At 39.7% G+C, this 22,556-nt stretch overlaps 1 protein-coding gene across 8 annotated transcripts in view; it reads right to left on the bottom strand.

Annotated features, from left to right (window-relative positions):
• The window catches only part of TBC1D5 (TBC1 domain family member 5), a 541,949-nt gene extending 525,835 nt beyond the window's left edge, over window positions 1-16,114 (bottom strand). For 5 of the 8 annotated variants that reach the window (XM_086674222.1, XM_086674224.1, XM_086674223.1 and 2 more), the window contains exon 1: window positions 15,925-16,114. The gene's annotated coding sequence lies outside the window, so the exon portion shown is untranslated. The remainder of the gene's footprint in view (window positions 1-15,924) is intronic. The other 3 variants (XM_086674231.1, XM_086674230.1, XM_086674232.1) reach the window with 2 other exon arrangements.
• Window positions 16,115-22,556: the final 6,442 nt, after the last annotated feature.

Genomic DNA, 22,556 nt, shown 5'->3' with positions numbered 1-22,556 from the left:
TATATAACATAAAATTTCCCATTTTAACCACTCTTAATTGTATAACTCAGTAGCGTTAAGTACATTCACAACGGTACCACCGTCACCATTATCCATTTTCAGAACTTTTGCATCATCCCAAAAAGAAGCTCCATCCCAACTAACAGTAATTCCCTATTCCCCTTCCCCCAACCCCTGGTAAACTCTAGTTAATTTTTATAAGATTTTATAAGCATAAACAAAAGACGTGAAAATAAAATATGAACACCTATAGACACATGACCCAGACTCAACAAATTATCAAATTTTGCTATATTTATTTACCTGCCCCAAACCTCCTGTCATTTTACCCCTACTTACTTAGAAAATAAAAAACTTCAGATTCTTCTTACAAACCACAATGTCGTTATCACAGCTAACAATATTAACAAGAATTCCTTGGTATCATCAACATTGAAATTTTATAAATATAGTCAACTTAATTATAAAAAATACTTGTTTTCACCAAACTTCTCATTGATCCTCTCAATACTGCAATGATTTCTGAATAATTTCATGTATAACTGTTTAATAAAAGATAATTATGATTCAAGACTAAAAATACCACAATGTTTCAAATGAAAGCTTTCTGAGGAATTCTACAGAGAGACTATGGTTCTCTACTAAAAACACAAAATATTACTTAGTATCTCATAAATGGAATGTTTTCTCAGCAAAACAGCACAAAAGTAACCTAGTGTAATCAGATAGCATCATTATTTATTTTATATAAGCAATCATTACCAACTAGAAAAGCCTATTTGTCTAGTATTGTTTTTTTTAATGGACTAGATGAAATTAAGAAAAACCTAGGTAACTTTTCTTTAACCTAGCAGTGTTCTTAACAGTGTTGTAAAATGTGAAGATATGATTGTACCTAAAAACCTTTTTGGTTCTGTAAAAACAGTCAAACTAGAACACTTGAAATGATATATGAATAAATCCTTAGCTTAACAACTATAGTAGTAATTTCTATTCCTATGAGAAATGACTTTGATTCACAGAGAGTTTGATATCATAAAATAACACTCATTTTCAAAATATAAAAGACTAGAAGAGATAAAAGACAAAACGGGGGCTCATTCAAATTTAACCCATAATTTTTCATATACTACAACCACTAGTTAAAAAGAAATTATCAGCCTACGGAATATAAACAAACAAATCTCAAAATATGAAACAAAAAGTCAAATGTAAACAAGAAAAAAGATGTCTACATGAGTTGCATAGTGTCTTTTCTAATCCTATGTATTTTTACTAATGCAAAATATATCAGCTTAGAAAGTATAATCGTAAAGTGCTTTAAAGTTTGGGATTACAAGAGATTACCTCCAAGATCAAAAGCAGCACTGAACGAATACCAGTATCACATGATCTAACTGCACAAAAATTTGCTGTTGCTCAATTTCTGCATCACATGCGGGTCTAACACAGACCAAGAAAATTGAAACACTTAGATGTTTACTAGGAAGCATTTGTGCATGTGTTTGTTTAGATAAAGTTGTGTCACTACCTTTACCCAAATCATTTTCAAAGTGGTGATCCTAGAACTTCTTGAAAGATAAGAAATGCCTGATTTGCTTTTAGTCCTTGTCTCTATAACCTGAATAAACTCAAAAACTACAAATATAACATTACTGTAACGAACATTCTAAAAATGTCAAGTTCCAAGAAAAAAACTCCTGAATTATCTTCATTATATGATTTTTTAAAGTTTGCTATGATAAGAAGTATGGTTTAAAAAGGCAATCAGCTAATATACTCTGCATAGTTATCACTGCTCAATGAGGGCAAATGTCCAAATGTTGAATAAAGAATAAAAAACTAGAAAATAATTTTCAAGGTGTGCAAGTAGTTCTATATCATAAAAGATTCTATTTTGCATCTTGACTATAAACAATAAAAAGGAAAAAAGAATGGAAAATCTAGGTCTAAATATTTTATAGAAGTCATATTCTCAATTCAAAGAGCAATAGTAAGAGTGCTCTGATGGCTCTTACTCTAAATTTTTGCAGGCCAGTGAATTTATTTAACTTCTGAAAAGCATAGTATAAAGTTTTAAGCACATACTTTATAAACATTTTGTGGATTGAATTTCTAAAATACTCAGGTTTACCATTAATTAGCTGTCATCATGAACTTCCACCTCAGGAGATGGAAATACACACACACACACACACACACACACACACACACACATAGGTAGATACAGATGTAGATAAATATAGATATATGATGTGTGTGTGTTGTGGCTGGCAATGTTTTTAAGTTTCTGAAGAAAGTCACTGATTTCATCTTGCCCTGTTACCTGCCATGAAGAACATAAAGCAGCCTAACTTGTAGGCAGCATCCACAGCTGATCTGGTGCAAAATTAACCACCAAATCAGTTAAGAGAAGGCATATTCTGACAATTTCTTAACTTCAAAAAATATTTATCATTATGATCAGTGTCCATGACTCTTCAATATTAAAAGTATGATTAACTCTTTTACACCATTTGTACAGTTAAGTAATTTCAAATTCCTTGCCAGATTCGATTCATTCTTCTATGTTACTCATCAGTAACAATTAGCTGGGAACTCGGTATGAGCCACAGGACCCTACTCAGCACTTTTTACAAACAACACTCTATTCCTCACCATACGCCTGCAAAGTAGTCTTACCCTATTTTACAAACGAGAAAACTAAGTATCAAAATGTTCACGTCACATCAAGACTGAATTCCTAAGTGGTGGAACCAGACTCCAATCCAGGTCCACTTAGGTAAGGTCTGTTTGCTCTTCCCAGGGCCACAGACTCCGCTTTATGCCAACCTTGTTTATGGGTTTAAAAAAAATCTCCCCCTCTTTTTCCTCCAGAAATTTGTATTTAGGACTGGGAGATGAGAATAAAGTTATTTCCAGGAATTATTTCTGTGAATACCATGGCACAATTTTCTCCAAATTCTTGGTTTGACTTACGATATTTCAAACATGAATATTAAAAATCACATCACTGACTCAAGACTCAAGACTTAAAGGCATGCATTAATCACCACGAAGTATTTCCTACAACAATACTAAAGACTCTGAACACAGCAAACATCCAAAAGCTGGAGTAGTATATTGGTAAAAGTATTGCCAAACAGTATTTCTTTGCACTAAGTGTAAACACAACTTTCTAAGAATAAAACTACGTGAAGCTCAAATTGTTTAGTTATGTTAGAATTCTCCACTCTAAATACTAGAATCAACCAGAAAAATGTATTTATACATTTTCTTCACAGAGAATATTTTACAACTGTCTGAAGAGGTCATTACTCCATCCTTCTTGAAAGTTATTTTCACTAGGTACAGACTACTCTGCTGGCAACTCTTTCCCAGCACACTGAGACACCATCCCACTGTCTTCTGGCTTCCATTTCTGCTCCTGAGCAGTCCACCATCAGTGTAACTGCTATAGCCACATTAAAGATAATCCATCTTTTGTTCTCTGCCAACTTTTAAGAGATTCTCTTTGTTTCTAGTGTTCTCCATGTTACTATGATGTGTCTAGATGTGTGCTTAAAATTCTCAGAACTTCCATAATATAAAAACAGGGAGGGGGACAAAACATAAGGGACTCTTAAATATGGAGAACGAAAGAGGGTTACTGGAGGGGTTGTGGGAGGCGGGATGGGCTAAATGGGGAAGGGGCACAAAGGAATCTACTCCTGAAATCACTGGTGCACTATATATATGCTAACTTGGATGTACATTAAAAAAATAAATAAAATTCTCAGAACTTCTTAAATTGGTGGACTAGTGATTTCCTCAGCCCTGAAAAATGCTCAGCCATTCACTTTTCAAACACTCCTTCCTTTCCTATTATTTCTCCCTTTTACAATTAGAAAATTGATGAAATACTGTTAGACCTTTTCATTCTATGTTCTCTATATATTGTAATCTCTTTCTTTTTACCCATTTCCTGATCTTTCTGTGCTACCTTCTGTATAATTTATTCTCCCTTATGTCCAGTTCATTGGTTTTCTTTAGTTGTATTTAATCTACTGCTAACAGTATCCACTGAGTTTTTCATTGACTTACTGTATTTTTTATTTCTGTAAGTTTTGTTCAGGTCTTTTTCAAATCTCCTAAGTTTCCTGTTGCCCACTGATATTTTCTATCTTTTTGCAAAGAAAATAAATAGTTCTTTCATCATCTGATAATTTCAAAATCTTTAGTTTTTAAGAGTTCATCTCTGTCAGTCAGTTGTTTCTGCTGTTTCTTACTCATGGTACCTCATTTCCTTGTGTGCTTGACTATATTTTATTGTGAGCTAGTTCTTTGGAAAAGTATTTGTGGGAATTTCCTAGGACTGAAGATAAAAATATATTCTACCTGAGAGGACTTTCATTTGCTTCTGCCAGGTACCTAGACCCACCTTTAAATTCACAATTTAAGGTTCTTTTGGACCACCAGGCAACACTGAACTTGAGCTGCAAATCAAGAAGGAAGGATTATGTTTATAACTTCTTAGGAAATAATATTTTTTCAAGCCCAAGGCAAACATTCTTATAGCATCCTGTGAGCAAGAGCATGAGAAGGGTTTTCATCTTGGTTTAACCATACTCTATGACCCTCTGGTCATAGACCCTCTGGACTCTTTTGGAGTCCAATTGTGTAGGGAAGGAATTTCCTATTAGATTCTCCTCCCTGGGCCTTTATGAGCTTTAATACTCTGAGCCTTAGAAGGCCCTCAAAACTAAAGTAAAAGCACCCTAGAAAGTGGGAAATACCCTCAGAGGAAAAGCAGTTTTAATATTCTACTTACTTCTCTGAATTCTGGCTTTCATATACATTTTGGGTGATTTCTTACTGTCATGTTAGCTCTTAAAGAAAAAAAATTTCTAGCATTTCTAATTCTTTTCAGGGAATTACTTCATCCATATAATGTAGCTCACCATATTACCTTGTTTTCAATTTTAATAGGTTTCATATTTTTATATTTCAATCACTAAAAGTTTCATTTTGTGGGTAAGTGTAACACTGACACAAGGAACAACTACTCTTTATTCAGCTCAATTCACTGGTACTGTCTAGGACAGAATTTTGCCAAATCCCGAAACAGATCAATTCCATTATATTATAAGACCATTAAGAGATGGAAAAGATTCTGAAATTAATTCCTTAAATAGACATCTGTATAATTGCTATGGAATTTATTAGTCTACTGGGTTTTTTTTCCCCAACAGCAATATATATAATATACAAAAATTCTGTATTTGAAGCTACTGGAAGATTAGCTCAAGTGGTAAAAAGATGACAAATAACAAGGAACTGAGTTCAATCTTATTTCTGCCAAAAAACAGAATAGTAAAGAAAAAGGCTAATATATGGAACTACATAAAAATTTAGTAAGTCTTCATAAGAATTTTTAAAATGTATAAGCAAAATTAAAAGACAAAATTGAAAACATTTGCAATATACATAATGGGCAAAGAGTTAAAATCAACAACATGCAAAGAGCTCCTGAAAATCAACAACAACAAAACCCAAAATGGACAAAGGGCTTAAAAAGGCATTAAAAAAAATAAGAACAAAATCAATCTTTCATTGTTTGTCAATAGGTTAACCAAAAACAATGATTTATAACATCTTCTGATAGCAAGTTGTGGGCAAATGTAATTTATACCATGCACTAAAGTTAGAAAAATAATGTTAATTTCTACCCTATTCGGCAGTTTGACAATAAGAATCAAAATCTAAATTGTGCATTTCCTTTACATAATAACCCCATTTCTTACACACACACACACACACACACACACACACAAATAACTTCATTTCTAGTAATATACTTAGAGTAATAATATCAATGCATGAGGACTTACGAAAAATAAAAATAAAAAAATAGAACACAAAACTCATTAAAGTTTGGAGTTGTATGCACAATTAAAACTTAAAGTTCAGAAACTATGAATAAGAACAAAAAAGTATATCGCTATTAAAAAGGGTGGGAATAAAAGTTACTTTTTAAAATTTCACTTTATGGTGTAGTTTGATTTTTCTTTAATTAATGATGTACTATCATGATTCTTGGGAGGTTAAAAGTATAGACAAGATTTAACTCATCCAACAATTTTTGTAGTTTTATTTTTTGTTTATTTTTTTGGTCTGTATAACAGATGACATATAGTCACAAATTCTTTGTCACTTTCTCTATCAGGAAATGGAGTTTAATTCTCCTGTTGAATCTGGGCTGACTGTTTAACCAATAAAATATAGCAGAAGTAATGTTCATCAGATTGTCTGCTTCTACTTCCTACCTCTCAGAATGCTTGTTCTTGGGACATTCACTCTCAGAAGCCACCACTCATACCTAGGGCACAGAGAAAAGCCTAATGGAGGTGCTCTGATCAACAGCCCCAGTTTAGCTCCCAGCATCAACTACCAACTATGTGAGTAAACTATGTTGGAAGTGGAAACTCTAACCTCCAATGAGCTGACACAAAGTGAAACAGAGATAAACGAACCCTACCAAATATCATACAAATATAAAATCATGAGTAAGTAAATATTACAGTACTAATATTACCATATAATATGGATACCTAATAAATATGAAGGTACTAAGTTTTGGAGTGGTTTATCACACAGCAGTTAAAAACTGTAACAGTCTCTTGTTTACTGCTATAAATTGAGCACTTAAGACAATACCTGGTATGGGGCACCTACTTTTAATAGTCACAGCTTTGAGAGTATGAGTAAAGATGACATACATGGCCTTGGCATTCACAGAGCAGTCAAAAGTGGGACAAAGACTGTAGGTAAAATGACAATTATAATACATAATAAATGTTATACAACAGCGTATTGGGCCAAACAGGAAGGACACAACACAGACTTATTGGTATAAGGAAGCTCCCTAGAGCAATAGCATTTCAGCTAAGACCTCACAAGATTTAGTAAAATCAAGAGACAGAAAGATTGGGGCACCTGGCTGGCTCAGTTGGTAGAGCATGCTACCCTTGATCTCAGGGATGTGAGGCCCCACACTGGGCATGGAGCCTACTTTAGAGAGAGAGAGAGAGAGAGACAGACAGACAAACAGACTATTCCAGGCTTGAGGCAAGCAAAATCATAAATAGTTCCAAAAACCCAAATATTTCGGTACTTTATAATGAAATCATAGGGGAGGCAGGAGGAGACACAAGACTTAGCAATAGGTGATGGAAGAGTACTGAAAGGTTTTAAGCTATAGAGTCAGAGAATCAACTGAGGGCTTATAAAGATCACGTGGCTCCAGGGACACCAGTCAGAAAACCTTACAGAAACAAAGGCAAAAGATGATGATCTAGAGATCAAGAGATGAGGGGCACCTGGGGGGCTCAGTTGGTTGAGCGTCCGAGTTCGGCTCAGGTCATGATCTCATGGCTCTTAAGTTCAAGCCCCACTTTGGGCTCTGTGCTGACAGCTCGGAGCCTGGAGCCTGCTTCAGATTCTGTGTCTCCCTCTCTCTGCCCCTCCCCCGCTCATGCTCTGTCTCTCTTTCTAAAATAAACACACATTAAAAAAAAATTTTTTTTAAAGATCAAGAGATGATATACCAGAGTAGAAGTACTGAAGATAAAGAGACAATGGATTCAAGACTTAGAATCCGAGAGAGATGCCTTTACATAAGGATTTGGGGAAAGGGAGTAAAATGGGTGTGTCTGCCAGATTTCTGGCTTCAACAACCAGAAAGATGGTGGTATCATCCACTGAGATAATAAACTTGAGAGGGGGAACAGGTTTTGTAAGAGAAGACAGTTGCAGACGTTATGAATGTGAGTTCTCGGTGGGCCATCCAAAAGTGGAATCATCCAGTAAGCAAACAAACACACAGGTCCAAAGCTCAGATAAGAAATCAGGATTGGAGAGCTAAGATAACAGACTTTCTTCAGAAGCTTTTTCTCACTCTGTAATATTAATCTCTCACTATCTCCTCAGCCACTCAGATATTACTCTACAGTTCTCTGACAATTTGTCTTTATGATCTCTCATTTTGTTAATGCTTCCACAACAGTGGTTTTATGTTATGAAGAACCCCAAGTGTAATCAGTGTTTTATCACATCCTTTGCCAGGCAGGATGCATGGTGGCCACTAGTGAAGGCATTATGCGGGTAGTTTTAGTGACAAGAAGGAAGGTAATTAGGGATACTGATCAGGACTACTTCAAAGACTGGGGGAATGCATCTGTACTCCTAACCAAAGTATCAAGGAGGTAGTGGGGCTATTCTCTGAAAGAGAAAATAAAATATATCTTGAGAACAAATACGAAGCCAGAAAATCATTAAAAGGGCAAAGAAGTACAAAAGGATAATCAGAGAACAGAGAGGGGGCCAGAGAAAAAAGGACTGACATACCAGGCACTTCCCCATCCCTACCTTTCCTATTCTATCCTATCTTCACTGCTTCCTGGTCTATTTATCACTTCCCAATGGCTTCCATTACACTCAGTTTTGACAATTACATAATTTGGATTGGCGAACTTTAAGTAGACCATACCAGGACCATAGCTTGAAAAGAAAAATCATAAAAAGTACAAAATTACACCACTTGACCAGAGAATGAAAATCGTGATACCTAATAATGCAACTAGGCAAACCCAACGTTGCACAGTTTGATCTCTGTAGTCTATCAGTATTTCCTTTTGATTTCTGCCAAATCACATAGAAAAAAAATCTTCAAGCTCTCCTAAGGAGATAAAAATGTAAAACTTCAGAATAATTGCTTGGGCAGTGGAGCTAGACAGCCACAATTATAAAAGAAGCTGTGGGCACTTTAAGTTAAAGTACCAGAGCGTTATGTATATTACCACAAGTATTTTGACATAAAAGTAGAATCACAAAAGTTTTGAGCCAGAAGGTCCTTAGAGATTATGGGTTCTGGCTGCTGTAACAAAGTATCATAGACTAGCTGGTTTACAAACAACAGAAATTGATTTCTCACAGCTCTGAGGACCGAACTCTGAGATCAGGGTGCCAATCCGGTCAAGTTCTGGTTGAAGGCCCTCCCCCAGGTTGCAGGCTGCTGATTTCTCATCATAGCCTTACATGCCAGAGAGAAGAAACAGACTCTCTTTTGACTCTTATAAAGGCACTAATCCCATTCATGAGGGCTCCACCCTCATCACCTCATCTAATGCTCTAATTACCTCCCAAAAAGTCTCACCACCTAATACCATTACATGGGAGAGTAAAGGTACAGCATTTCAACATACAAATTTTGGGAGGACACACTGAGTACATAACAGAGATCACTTGGTAAAGTGGTTTTCCAAATATTTTAAAATCCGTCTGAGAGCTGGGTAGATCAGTTCACAGTAATACCATATCAAAATATCATTTTTCAAGTCAATGAAATTAAGAAAATCATTCCAGCACAGCTTCCATAAGTGAAAATTAATCATGGGAAAAATAAAAAATAAAAAAAAACCCACAGAAATGACCAGCTTCTGACAGTAGGCTTATCTACTTGGAAAATGTAAAAGAATCAACTGAAAAGTTGTTATAGTAGACAGATTCAGAAAGTGACTGGTTACAAAATACACACAAAAAACTCAATAGCTCTTCTATTTACCAGATATAGTAGAAAACACACACACACACACACACACACACACACACACACACACACACAGGAAAATCTTATTCCCACCAATAAAAAATTAAATACAGTGGAACTGAATACAAGACCAAATGATAAAGCTTCTGATAACAATCGAGAAAGAATAAATCATTCATTCAGTACTACTAACTCACTAATCAAAAGCTTAAAACTCTAGTACCCTCTACTTCACATTGTACAACTAAACATGTTCTGGAATAACTGTAAATTCAAAATTTTAAATTGAAATATAAAAATCGTTTAAAATATAAATTCATAGCTATATAAACATAAGGTAGGAAACGCCTAGAAGATTCATAAAGGAACAACAAGATTTAACTACATAAAATGTTAAAGCCTATAAGAAGACAGAGGAGGAGGTATAAAGTCAAGTATACCCAAATACAGCTGTTAAAATAAAGAAAATACCCAATAACAGCAAGTACAGGGCCTCTCAAACAGTTTTGTAGGAAAGGGTAAAGTGGTACAACCTTTTTGATAAGCCATTTGGTCATGTGTATCAAAACTGCTAAACATGGGCATATCTTTTGACCTACTAATAATTCCACTCGCAAAAATTTTTCCTAAATAATAATTTATAGGCACAAAGGGATATTAGCTACAATAATGTTCAGTGTAGCTCTGCTTGTCATGTAAAGATTGAAAGGAATCTAGGTGTCCAAGAATGGAGGACTACTAATAGTACATTCATACAATGAAACAGTATGGGGCCACTAAAAATTGTGTGGAAGAATAACATCATTAGTAACATAAAATATTAAGGGAAAAACAAACAAGTAACAAAATAGCATAAATCCACTTTTAAGTTTAAAAAGATAGGTCTATCAACACATCCACATGTTCATCCATATATACTTACAATACACACACACACACACCCACATGATAAATAGGTTAAAATTAACCCCTAAACTATTAAGAGTAATGAAGGTTGGAGAGGGGAGGCAATTTATCCCAAGCCCCACACATATCTACCTACCAAAAGGAGCATTCTTACTACAAGACTCTTGGACTTCATGAAAAGAAGTCTAGTTTAATCAAGGCAGTAGACAAAGACGGAAATAGTGGTACCATCTGCCCATCTCCTATCAACACCTTCTCTCCCAACCCCCACCAAGGATCCAGGGCAATCAATCCACCATCTCACTCCAGGGTGGCAAGAGATGTAATGTTAGTAATTCCTCTTGGATTCCTGCAAGGTAGCTACCAGAACACCTCCTAAGGTACCTATTTTGGGAAACCTAAGGGGTTGATTCTGATCCCCACTAATTACCAGCAAACAGAATGCACACCTCTACAGCCAGGATCTGTAACTTCGGCTCAGTCTTCTTGCAGGATTATATCACCCCAACTCCATCAGAAAGCAGATACATCTCCCCCAGGGAGATTATATGAGAAGTGGGGGGCTTACCTCTCACTAATCTAATTATTCTGAAGATCCATTATTTAGAAGTGGAAACCTAAACTGCTTTTGGTTCAACCTTGTATCTTACTTAGATGTGTTAGTCAGAAAAGCCTTCAGGAAAAAGGTTACCTTGTTCAAGACTTGAAAATTGTAAACCAATCCTAAACCACCACCAAAGACATCTTTTATTTCTACAGCCTTTCTTCCTTGTTTTGAAAAATCTGAGTGGCCAAACCATATTTATTCATATTTAATTCTCCAAAGGGATAAGAACATTACTATACCAATTTTGTTTTTTTCTTATGTTTATTTATTTTTTAGAGTGAGAGAGAGCAAGAGAGCGTGAGCAGGGGAGAGGCAGAGAGAGAGGAAGACAGAGGATCTAAAGCAGGCTGAGATCATAACCTAAGCCAAAGTCAGATGCTTAATGGACTGAGTCACCTAGGCGCCTCCCCAATTTCGTATTTTTATCCAAAAAGTACAAACAATTTCTGTTTTCGGGGCCCACACAGGTTTATACCAAATAAATGTACAATTTCCATTAAGTTCATTCAAATAGTCTTCATGTGGGCATGATCAACCACATGGCGGACGATCCATAGTAAAACACGGTACCTAACACATGATAGCATTAACGGTGTGTCAGACACTAAGTATTATATATGTATACGTACATATATGCTATACTAATATATATAAACATATACACACACATCTATTCATTTAATCCTCAAAACAACTTTGTGAGGTACTATTACTATCCTCACTTCAAAGATGAGAAAAGTGATGCCCTATGAGGCTAAGAAACTGGGCAGCGTAACATTACAACAGACATCACAACAAAGTATGAACTTTGAGAAAACATTTACAACCGGGCTTTGTTGTTATACTGACTTCCTACCTAAACTCATTATTATCCCCGTTAATGAAAAACTAATGCTACTGCAATCAGCCCATAGGCCCTCCCTTCTCACTTCCCCCTCCCACAAAATCTCATTTCTCAAGTTCCAGTACACACACTATAGTATTACTGCCATTCTAACCATCTGTCCACGTTAAGAGAAATGTCTTAGACCAGGTGTATAAGCACCACTCCCCAGACTGGTGCTAATACAGAACAAAACTTCCAATGGTCTGAGACAAAAGGGGATGGGGGACAGATGACATATTAATTTTCTTATGAAAACCAATTATTTAACGTTCATTGTGAGGTTGTCCTTAGTACTTTCTCAGTGTTAAAATATGATAACAATGACTCATGCTTAGATTGTTATCATCCTTACCGGCCAAATAAATTATTTTTTTTAATGTTTATTTTTGAAGGAGAGAGACAGAGCATGAGCGGGGGAGGGGCAGAGAGAGAAGGAGACACAGAATCTGAAGCAGGCTCCAGGCTCCGGGCTGTCGGCACAGAGCCCCAAACGGGGCTCAAACTCACAAGCTTGAGATCATGACCCAAGCTGAAGTTGAATGCCCAACCAACTGAGCCACCCAGGCGCCCTAATGTTTATTTATTTTTGAAAGACAGAGCATAAGTGGCAGAGGGGGAGAGAGAGGGAGACACAGAACTCTTAGCAGGATCCAGGCTCTGCACTGTCAGCCCACAGCCCAACGCATGCCTCAAACCCACGAACGGTGAGATCATAACCTGAGCCGAAGTCGGATGCTTAACCAACTGAGCCACACAGGCATCCCCCCTTACTGGCCAAATAAAAAGTCAGTGACCCCATCAATCCCCCCCAAAATCCTAAACGTTACAATAACAAATATAAGCTGCATCTATTATGTATGCATAGAGCGGGGGAGGCAGTGGAAGATGAAAGAGAGGCATAGGCAAAAAATGAACTGAAAACTAGCAGAGCCAAAAGGAAGCAGACGCTACTTTCACATTTAACAATGACTTACAGACTTGAAAGAGACTGGTCCAGGTAACAGGTGCAAACAAAATAAAGCTTTTCAATATTTCAGTATCTTATTCAGAAAAGAGTACAAGCATTGAGGCAAGTTTTCATTTTATGGGATTGCATTTCATGGAATACAATGGGGGAAATTTTTTAAAAGATGACAAATATGGATTTAAAAATGGAAAGCAAAACTCATAATTCTCAACAATACTAGGGAAAGGGGATTTTAAAAAGTATCAATTTATTTTCTTTCCAAAAAGCTGCATAGAGGGGCGCCTGGGTGGCTCACTCAATTAAGTGTCCCACTTCAGTTCAGGTCATGATCTCATGGTTCGTGTTCCAGCCCCGCATCAGACTCTGTGCAGACAGCTCAGAGCCTAGAGATTGCTTCAGATTGTGTGTGTCTCTCTCTGCCCCTCTCCCACTCATGCACTATCTCTCAAAAATAAATAAACATTTTAAAAAAAACTTTTTTAAAGCTGCACAGAGAAGACTGTTAAAGCATACACTCTAGAGCCAGCCAGAGGCCCAACTCTGTTAGCATAGGACTTTTACCCACTCTCTGCTTTAGTTTCCTTAAAGATTGTTACAATTAGAGGAGTTAGACACGTAAAGTGCTTAGAAGTCTGGCACTAGTGCTTCAAAAGTACTGTCATAAATATTACTTAATAACAAGAAAAAACAATGGTAAAGTAAGGACTAGAATGAAGACTATAAAAATTACAGTGCTAAAAGTAGTCGAGGTTACTGTTCAAAAAAGTTCTTAAAAAGTTAAGTAGAACCATTTTTTTTAACGTTGATTTATTATTGAGAGACAGAGAAACACAGAGCATGAGCAGGGGAGGGGCGGGGGAGACACAGAATCTGAAGCAGGCTGCAGGCTCTGAGCTGTCAGCACAGAGCCTGATGCAGGGCTTGAATTCACAAACCCCGAGATCATGACCTGAGCTGAAGTCGGATGCTTAACTGACTGAGCCCCCCAGGTGCCCCAAGTACAACCATTTTTATTTACATAAAGTATGAGGTTAAGCAGGACTTTTCAACTTTTCAATTTACTTTTATTAATTAGATTAGGAAAACATCTGAATCCATTTAGGATAACCTCAACAGGTGGAGACCCTAAATTCTTTACAAGATTGCTTCCAAAGCTCAGGAATGCACTGCTCAACGGAGGCTGCATCTGGGAGAAGAAGCACACACTCAATACTCTCACCAATAAAAGAAAACTTCCTCCCAGCAATGGATTCAGAGACACACAGGCTATAAGCTGATAAAACCTAACTACCCGTAGCTGAGTCCGTCAGCCAGAAGTATACTAGGCTTCCACGGAAAAATTCACAGGCCAGGTGATGTATGCACCACAGGATGCACACCTGGTACCTCCACTCCTCCAGGTTGGGGCATCTCACCCTCCGTCTGCTATCCCTTCCCTGGGATTCCAACATAGCCTGCTCACTGTTCATAAAGGATCTCCCTAACACAAGCTTTTGCAGTTCATCCTGCCATCTACCCCTTCTCTCAAGCCACCTCTACACTCAGGATGAATTAAGGAACGTTTTCATTGACACATCACTTTATTTCTCAGCACACACATTATCCAATTCCTTGCTATTCAAGAATTGTTCCTTGTCTAGCAGCACCTAGGAGCTCATAAGATATGCAGAATATCAAGATGCATCACAGATCTACTAAATCAGAATTTGCATTTTTAAACCAGATCCCCAAGGGATTCCTGTGCACATTAAGGTTTGAGAAGCACTGCTCTGACTCTACTGCAGGTAGCTGTAAAAAATTTTAAATACTCAAGTTTACATCTGAATTTAGAGATACAGCATGAAGATTCCAAGACATGTAATCAGAAAAGCTCATTAAGAAAAATGACCAGCATATAAATGAACTTGAGTGTACAGATTTTTAACAATGCCTACATTTAACACTTCCTGCTTTCAGTCAGTATTTTGTGCAACAGCACACTAATAACATACAGTTTTACTGGTACTGTATTTTGTTGTACAAAGAGTACAAATAATGACTGGTTCTAGGTGTCCCCGCGCAACCCGGCCCAAAGCTGTTCAACCTGCACGCGACTCCTGAGATTTAGTCCAATTTGGGGTTGACGGATACAGCTCATTCCCGAAAATCATCATTCAGAAAAAAAACAAACACCCTAAAGGATGTGAACTTTATATCATTTTCCTGAAACTAAAAACGCTTAATAGCTGGTATTGAACAAACTCTAGGTCATTTGAAGAACCGAAAATTGTTTAGGTTTGTGTTCGTTTTTTGCAGGAAAAGTAGGAGGGATCAACTTTCACAAAGTTTCTCTCAGATCCTTAAAGGCCTCAACTTGCACGTTCTTACAGGTGAACAAACTTAAGTCCCACTAAAATATGGTCACGTTTCTTTCCTCAAAAACGAGAAAGGTTTCGCTAGTCTAAAGGCTGCATTTTAAAAGGTTTGGGGATTACGGGTCCCTTTTGCTTCCGGCCTGTGAAGGAAACGTGTTGCCTAGGCTGAAATGAACAGGGAAATTTACCAAGTAGGAAGTTGAGCCCGTCCACCCACCAGGCTCTACCCTCTCGCTGCACTTGGCCTTGCAGCCTAGACCCCAACCTCTCGAAGGAGGGAAGGCGGGCTGGCCGACTGGGGGAAGCAACCTCCTCTCCGTGCCCGCCCTGGAGCTAGAGGAGCCTCCCTCCCGCCACCCAGCCCCCACGCCGATCCGGGAGGCGCACAAACGGGGGCGGTGCGACTACCCGTTCGCGGCGACAGCAGCAGCAGCACCCTCAGGCCCTCCCGGGAGGCGGCGGCAGCTGCAGCAGCGGTGCTGGGAAAGGCGGGACTGGTCCTAAGAAGCTGAGGGGGAGGCCGGGGCGGGAGCGACTGCATGTGGGGGGCTGCACTGGAGGGAGGCGGAGGCGCTCAGGGGGCTCGGGCTTTTTTACGATATCATCATCTTGTTTTACCTGTGGCGCAGAAGGGCTCCCCAGCTCCTATTCCCTGAATCCTCCTCCTCCTCCCCTCCTCTTTCTCTCTCTCTCCCTCAGTCTCTGCCGAGCGCTCGTGGAACCAGCCGGGCCCGGCCGGACCAGAAAGAGAACAGGGCGGGAGGGGGAGGCGGCGGCGGTGACCAGCGACCACGTGACCACGCTCGCGCCGTAACGGCGGCCGCCTCCTGCCGCGCGCCCTCCCCGCGCTCCACCTCTAATAACCCCGCGGCTCCAACGCCCAGGACGTTTGTGCGCAGGCGCCCGCCCGGCCTAGAGGCTGCGCGAGCGCGCAGCGCGCTCGCTCCCAGGGCCAAGTCTGCGGGCCCCTGAGAGGCGCGACGTGCGGAGGGAGCCACAGGCCAAACTACTCTGCTGAGCCGGCCATCTGCCAGGGCGCATGCGCGGGAAGTCTTTGCCCCTCACTCCCCCCACACACCCCGCCTCCCTTCTCTGTTCTTTCTCATTCCCCTACCAGCGCGCGGCTGTAGGATTAGGAACCTGCTGAGGGGACTTAACACTCACACTCACCACCACCTTCCCGGGATGGGACTGAGAGTAAGAGATGACAGCCTCTGGGAAATTCCTGAGAGGCAGGTCCTCCTACCTCAAAATTTACGTTTCCTTGTTGCATGTAAATGGCCTTCCGTTCTACATTTTACTATGTATAGCTGAGTAGACTCCTATCCATGCTTCAGGACCCCGCCTGTCACTTACTTTGGTGAAACATACACCACTCTGCTTTTGGGAAGTCATTAACATTTTGTGCAGACCTACTTTAGTATAACCCAGAACGAAATAATATATTACAGTCATTTCTTTACAAACCCACAGTACTAGGCTTGGATTTTATCTCTTACTCATAAAACCTAAGACAGTAAGTGTGTTCAGCATTGTATCTCAGTAAAGTCCCGATGACTGTCAGCACACAGGCAATACCTAAACTCTAAGTCTTCATGCCCTTCACCTATGCTTACTCATGATTTAAGATTCCCTTTAACCCTAGCGCTCAGAATGCCTGGTGTTTGTTTCTGGAATATGAAAGCCTTTGAATGGTGATGCTAATTAGAGTGGTAAATTCTTCACCTAGTAAAAAAAAAGATTTATGGTCTTTTATTAGCCTATCTTCATAAAGAGCTCCAAAAGAAACTGATATTGTTGAGTCCAGAAGAAGACAGAGAAAGATCAAATTTCCAAAGGTTAGCTACCTTCTGCGGAGGGTCCCTGTGTGGGAGACCTTTGTTCACAAACACTCCCCTTCACATAGGGATTCCCTCTCTTTCTGTTGGCCCTCTTTTTTGCAGAAGCTGGTTAAGTCAATGGCTCTGACCATATCTAATCTGGGCAAATAATTAAAATGTAAAAACTTACTAATTGGCAGTTCCGGTTAAGTCCAGTCATCCTTACCGTGATGCTAGGTGAATACCGAGCTGATGTTCACGAAACATAACTAACAACAAAATTAAAGAAAATGTTGGAGTAAATGTTAATCAAGAAACAGTATTAATGAGAGCTTCTGAGAAACTAGGAAAGTCACAACCCTCAAGACTCCAATCTGATATGTCTGAAATGTTGATGGACTCTTTTCTACATTTACCAATGTGTGCACATGCCCAGTGATCCTACCTGTTGGTTGCAGCTACCACCCAGGATATGCTAGTAGCATCCTATTCTAAGTATCCAGTCCAAGGTTCAGACTCTATGAGAGACTATTCTGGTGGCCCACAATGAACCATGCCTCCCCAGTATCCATGCCTTTGTGTAACATTCTCCCTTTGAATGTGGGCTGGATCTGTTACTGCTTTAAACAAAAGAATGAGGCAAAAGTGACTGCCAGTTCAGGCTGAGGCCCTAAGAAGACTTTGCAGTGACAACATTGAAATTTACTGGAGCCTATACTCATGGAAAACGGAAATGACTAAGAAATCCCCCCACACACACACACACGTGTTTGTGTTCTGGGAAATGGCTTACCACAAAGAACCACCCTTCCCCGTGTGACTTAGATGAAACTTTGTCCACTCTCTCATAACACTAGCAGGTGACTCCTTGTTCACCTGTGATAAGGCCAAATACAGACCTTTCCCTTTTTGTCTAAACCTGTTGACAAGGCCAGGCACAAACCCTTCAACTTCCTTTGTCTCATAGATGATTAGCTGAGATTAGAACTGTTTGTCCCCTTAAAATTAGCTAGACCCAGATATCAACACATCCTGGCTGATTAAGACATCCCCTGATTACAAAACAATTCTAACTGATGTAGGCTGGCTGGTCCAAGGACCCAAAAGAGGTCCCACAAGACAGGCCAAGAGAGTCTTTGGCTTTGCACAGGATAGACATCAAACATAAGCCAAGAGGAAGTGACAGCAGAGTTTACCGAAGACACAGAAAGAGTGCAGACAGTATCTGGGAGTCTCAGAAAGGGAAAAAAAAAAATGAGTCTTGTCTTTACTTGGTGTCTGTGTTTTTACTGAGGATTGTAGACTCATGTACATGTCTTCTCAGGCATTCAGGAACAAAGATGAGTACTTAAGTGTCCTCCATAAGTCATTTATGACCTGGAGCTAGGGGTCTTAGAAAAATGTTCATGATGACACGCATGGTCACTCCTTAGATGTTATCTACTGTGCTGGAAGACTCCAAAGAAATCATTGAATCCTTGACCTTTACAAGGAGGACATACATTATCTGTACCACAAGACATGTGTAGGGTGGGGGTGTAGCAAGAACAGAGACAGCAAAAAAGCCATCTTTCATAGGGTCCCTTCAGATTCCCTATCTCACAACTATAAGCATCCGTTGATAACCTCTCTATAAAAGTTCAAGTTGCTCTTATACTCCAATCTTCAAATCTGGGTACTCTCTCCTTTGCAATAGTCTGCATAAAATCTATTTTCCTTGTTTGTTCTGTTTATGTTTTTGACGACAGCTTCCGTTTTCCCCCTTTGGAGGTAGTACCATGTAAGAAATGTAACTACTCTGAGGTTACCATGATGTCAGAAGTCTAACCCCAGTCATTTTGAGAGGCCAAATAGAAGAAAACTCAGGCCCCTGGCTAACAGCCCTAGATGTGCTCCCACTGGGCACAGCCAACTTGGCCACACTTGTAAGTGAGCCATCTTGGAAGTGGATCCTCCAGTCCCATCAAGTTGCCCCAGCTGAGACCACATGGAGCAGAGACAAGCTATTCTCCACCATGCCCAAATTGCAGAATTGTGGGCAAATAAATAAAAGTGTTGTGTGAAACCACTCAGTTTTGTGGTAGTTTGTCAGGTAGCAATAAGTAACCAGAATAGACCTATATCTCCAGCTGCCTGCTAGAGATGTGTCCCAAGAGTTCCCACAGGCAACTCAAACACAACCTGCTCCAACTGAGTTTTGCAAATCCCCTCCAAACCTGCCTATTCTCCTATATCCTCTACCTCTGCTGATGATGCATTTATCCCCCAACTAGCACCAGGGCCCCAAACAGAAAACCTGGAAAATTTCTCTGACTCCTCTTTATCCTACAACATTCAGTCACCCAAGTAATGGGCTTTCTTCCCCAGGCCCACCCCCTTCTCACTTCAGGTGCTCTTCATCTCTCTCCTGAACTACTGAGGACTAGTCAGGGAAAAGTCATACATGTACCCAGATTAGTTTAGAGGTTTATTGTCAGCCAGGGAGGGAGGAGACGGAAAACCAGCCTAGTCATCTCCCATCACCTGTGTCGAGTGGTTTCATGCTGGGAGGCCCAGTTGGTGTTTGGAGAACCACAGAATGACTCCATAATTTAGGTCACAACAGTAGCTCTAGGGATTCAGCTTCTCTCTGGCTCCTCACATCCTTAATCTGCAAAAGAAAACCTGAGGGGTCCGTCAGTCTCCAGTTGCTACAGAGTACCCTGACAGAGCTGAGACTGGTCTGCAGCCTAATCAAGGAAACAGAAACTAAAGTAATAAAGCTGATGATTAATAACTCCATAAAATATAAACATTGTATGAAAATTCATTTTGAGTTATGCTACTTATAATACAATTCATATTTTGAGGTAGAAACATTAAATTTGAATCAGCATCAGCATTGTTAGAAAAAATAGCAATTGAGACAATTTTGCTGCAGCTTGGTTCTTTGCTTTGGCATCAATGTGCGTTCTCTGTCTCAGGACATGGCAGAAAATGAAGCGCACACACACACACACGCACTCACGCACACACAGAAAGGCAGGTGTTCTCTGGAAAAAGTAGAAACCCTCTCCTAGGCCTCTGTCTCTGGGGACACTCAGCCTGGACCTTTTTGGCCAGGCCAGTATCTGCACCCCTTCTCCTGGCTCTTTTCTCTTTCGCTTCACTCAGCTCACCTAGGTAAATAAGCCACATTCAGATCTTGAAACCGCCATAGGGACCTAGACTAACATGATAACAAGATACACATTCTGAAACATGGCAGTGAGAAGAGTATGGTAAGCATGCTCTGTGTGTGGAGCTGGTATTAGGAATCATCTCCTCCCTTAGTAAGTACCCTGTGCAGCATCCTGGGAAACAACTTGCTCAGATCTTCTGCTATAAGGAACACAGTTGGCTTTCAGCCTTGCCTATTGCCTGGCCAGATCCAGCACTGTGTTTATGCTGAGATATTTCCCCTGGGCTTCTCCCAGTCAGTGATTGAGCACACAAATGGGATTAGTGCAGACCCATTCTTAAGGAATGCAGGATTCCTCTAAGGGGCAGCTTTGACTTAAAGATTCTCCCTACGCTGGTCAAAACTTTCTTAAGGCTGCCTGCAGTCTTAAGTTCTTCTTGGTTAATCTACCTTCCTTCCCCCTTAGCTTTTACAGTTGTCGACCTGCATTGCGGTCCGAAGGCTCTCTCTAGCTCAGCTTCCACTTCTTTCTCTCTATCGTTCACTGGTAATTCTCCCAATAAAACTTCTGTTCATCCAATCCCATTGTGGTGTCTGCTTCTGCGAGGACCAAAATTGAAACCTACCTTCCATGTAGGACTACTTCTGGCCCATCCTCAGACTAGAGCTACAGGGGATAGTTATGAGTAATACCAAGAAATCTAAATTCTTTAATTCTTTTGTGTTTGGTGTTTTGAGAAACTTCATCTCCTAGAGCCATCAAGTAAATTGGCTAAGCCTGGGTAGAGATAACAATAAGCTAAAGCCTTCACTTAAGATAAGAAAGATAGTTTGAGTTATTTTTGACCATAAAGATAATTAAGATCATGATAAAGATTGTGAAACTAATAGTAAAAGTTTTTAAAAGTTTTGCAAGATAACAAGAGCCATTTGGCTACTCCCCTCCATATCCTGTGTTCTTATAGTGGATAGCTTGGGAACTGTTTGTTCCAAAGCATAAGAGCTATCTCCCACAACCTTCAGTCACCTTTCTCTTTCCCCACCTCCAACCTCAATCAAGAACCTGAAACAAGCAGGGCTAAACAGCTCCTCTTTCTGAGAGAATTGAGAATTGGGTTTAAAAGCAATGGGTTAGTCTTTGCGTGTGGCTAGAACTGTAACAGCCCCAAGGAGTAGGCCATTTCATCAGTCAGTGTCTGACGGGTGGCTAGAATCCACTTACATTATTTACAACCAAGGAAATTTAATACAGGGAATGAGTTATACAGGTAATGGAGGGGCTGAGGACCAAACAAGTAATGAGGACATTGCCCTGAGATTAGCAACAGCAGAGGGGAACTATACCATCCCATAGCTGAAGTGATGTGAGAAAGAGATCATGTCACTGGGGCTCCAGGGCTGGGATCATCAGATGGAATATACACCATGGTAATAAAGAGTCTGAGTGGTTGCATGCAGAGAAAACTACTTAGGGTAGCTTTGCTCAGAGGCATTTACGAGGTTCCCCCCACCCCAACTGGCAACCACAAGGACAGGGACATGGTCAATTGTCTAAAGAAAGGTCATGACTATTTGTCAAATGGGGACAAATTTTGGCAGACCAAACAACACATGTTTACTACATTCCTTCTATTAGTTACATAATTTCAAATGCTCTTACCTAATGTGAAATAATTATCCATTTACTAACCCTGTGATTAAAGAGTAGGTATTAGTAGGTGCTCAACCAACTGATTAGTGATATTAGGCTTAAAGTCATTTTAACTTTCATCTCAGTCATGGAAAAACAAAACTGACATTATTCTAGTGAAAACCTACCAAAAAAAAAAAAAAAAAGGAGAAACCAAAGACTGATTTATATGTAGTGTCTGCATACCTATGTGTAATAGACAGCTGGCTGCTCTTCCCTTCCACGTTTATTTTTCTCTTCTTTCATTGGAATTGACTTTTAGCTGGGGACATGGTCCTCTCTGGAGACAGCATTTCCCATTCTGCCTTGTGGCTGGGTGTGGCCATGTAACTTTGTTTTCATCTATGAAACGTAAGAAGATGCATTGTGTACATTTTCCACGTTACTTGCTTAAAAGAAAATTGCTTGCTCTAGACTGCCTATTTTTTATTCCTGCCATCTGGAACACAGACAGAGCTTGGTAGTTCCTCTTGGTAGAGGAAACCAGGCCCCTTCATGGAGAGCTGCCTCCCAACCCAACCCCTTTAAAAGATACAGAAATAAATTTTGACATATTAATTAATTAACTAATTAATTAAAA

This window comes from Puma concolor, chromosome C2 (genome assembly GCF_028749965.1).
Source record: "Puma concolor isolate L17-30 chromosome C2, mPumCon1.1.hap2, whole genome shotgun sequence".
NCBI classification, from domain to species: domain Eukaryota; kingdom Metazoa; phylum Chordata; class Mammalia; order Carnivora; family Felidae; genus Puma; species Puma concolor.
The sequence above is the reverse complement of the archived record's forward strand: the minus strand, read 5'-3'. Positions and strand labels throughout refer to the sequence as shown.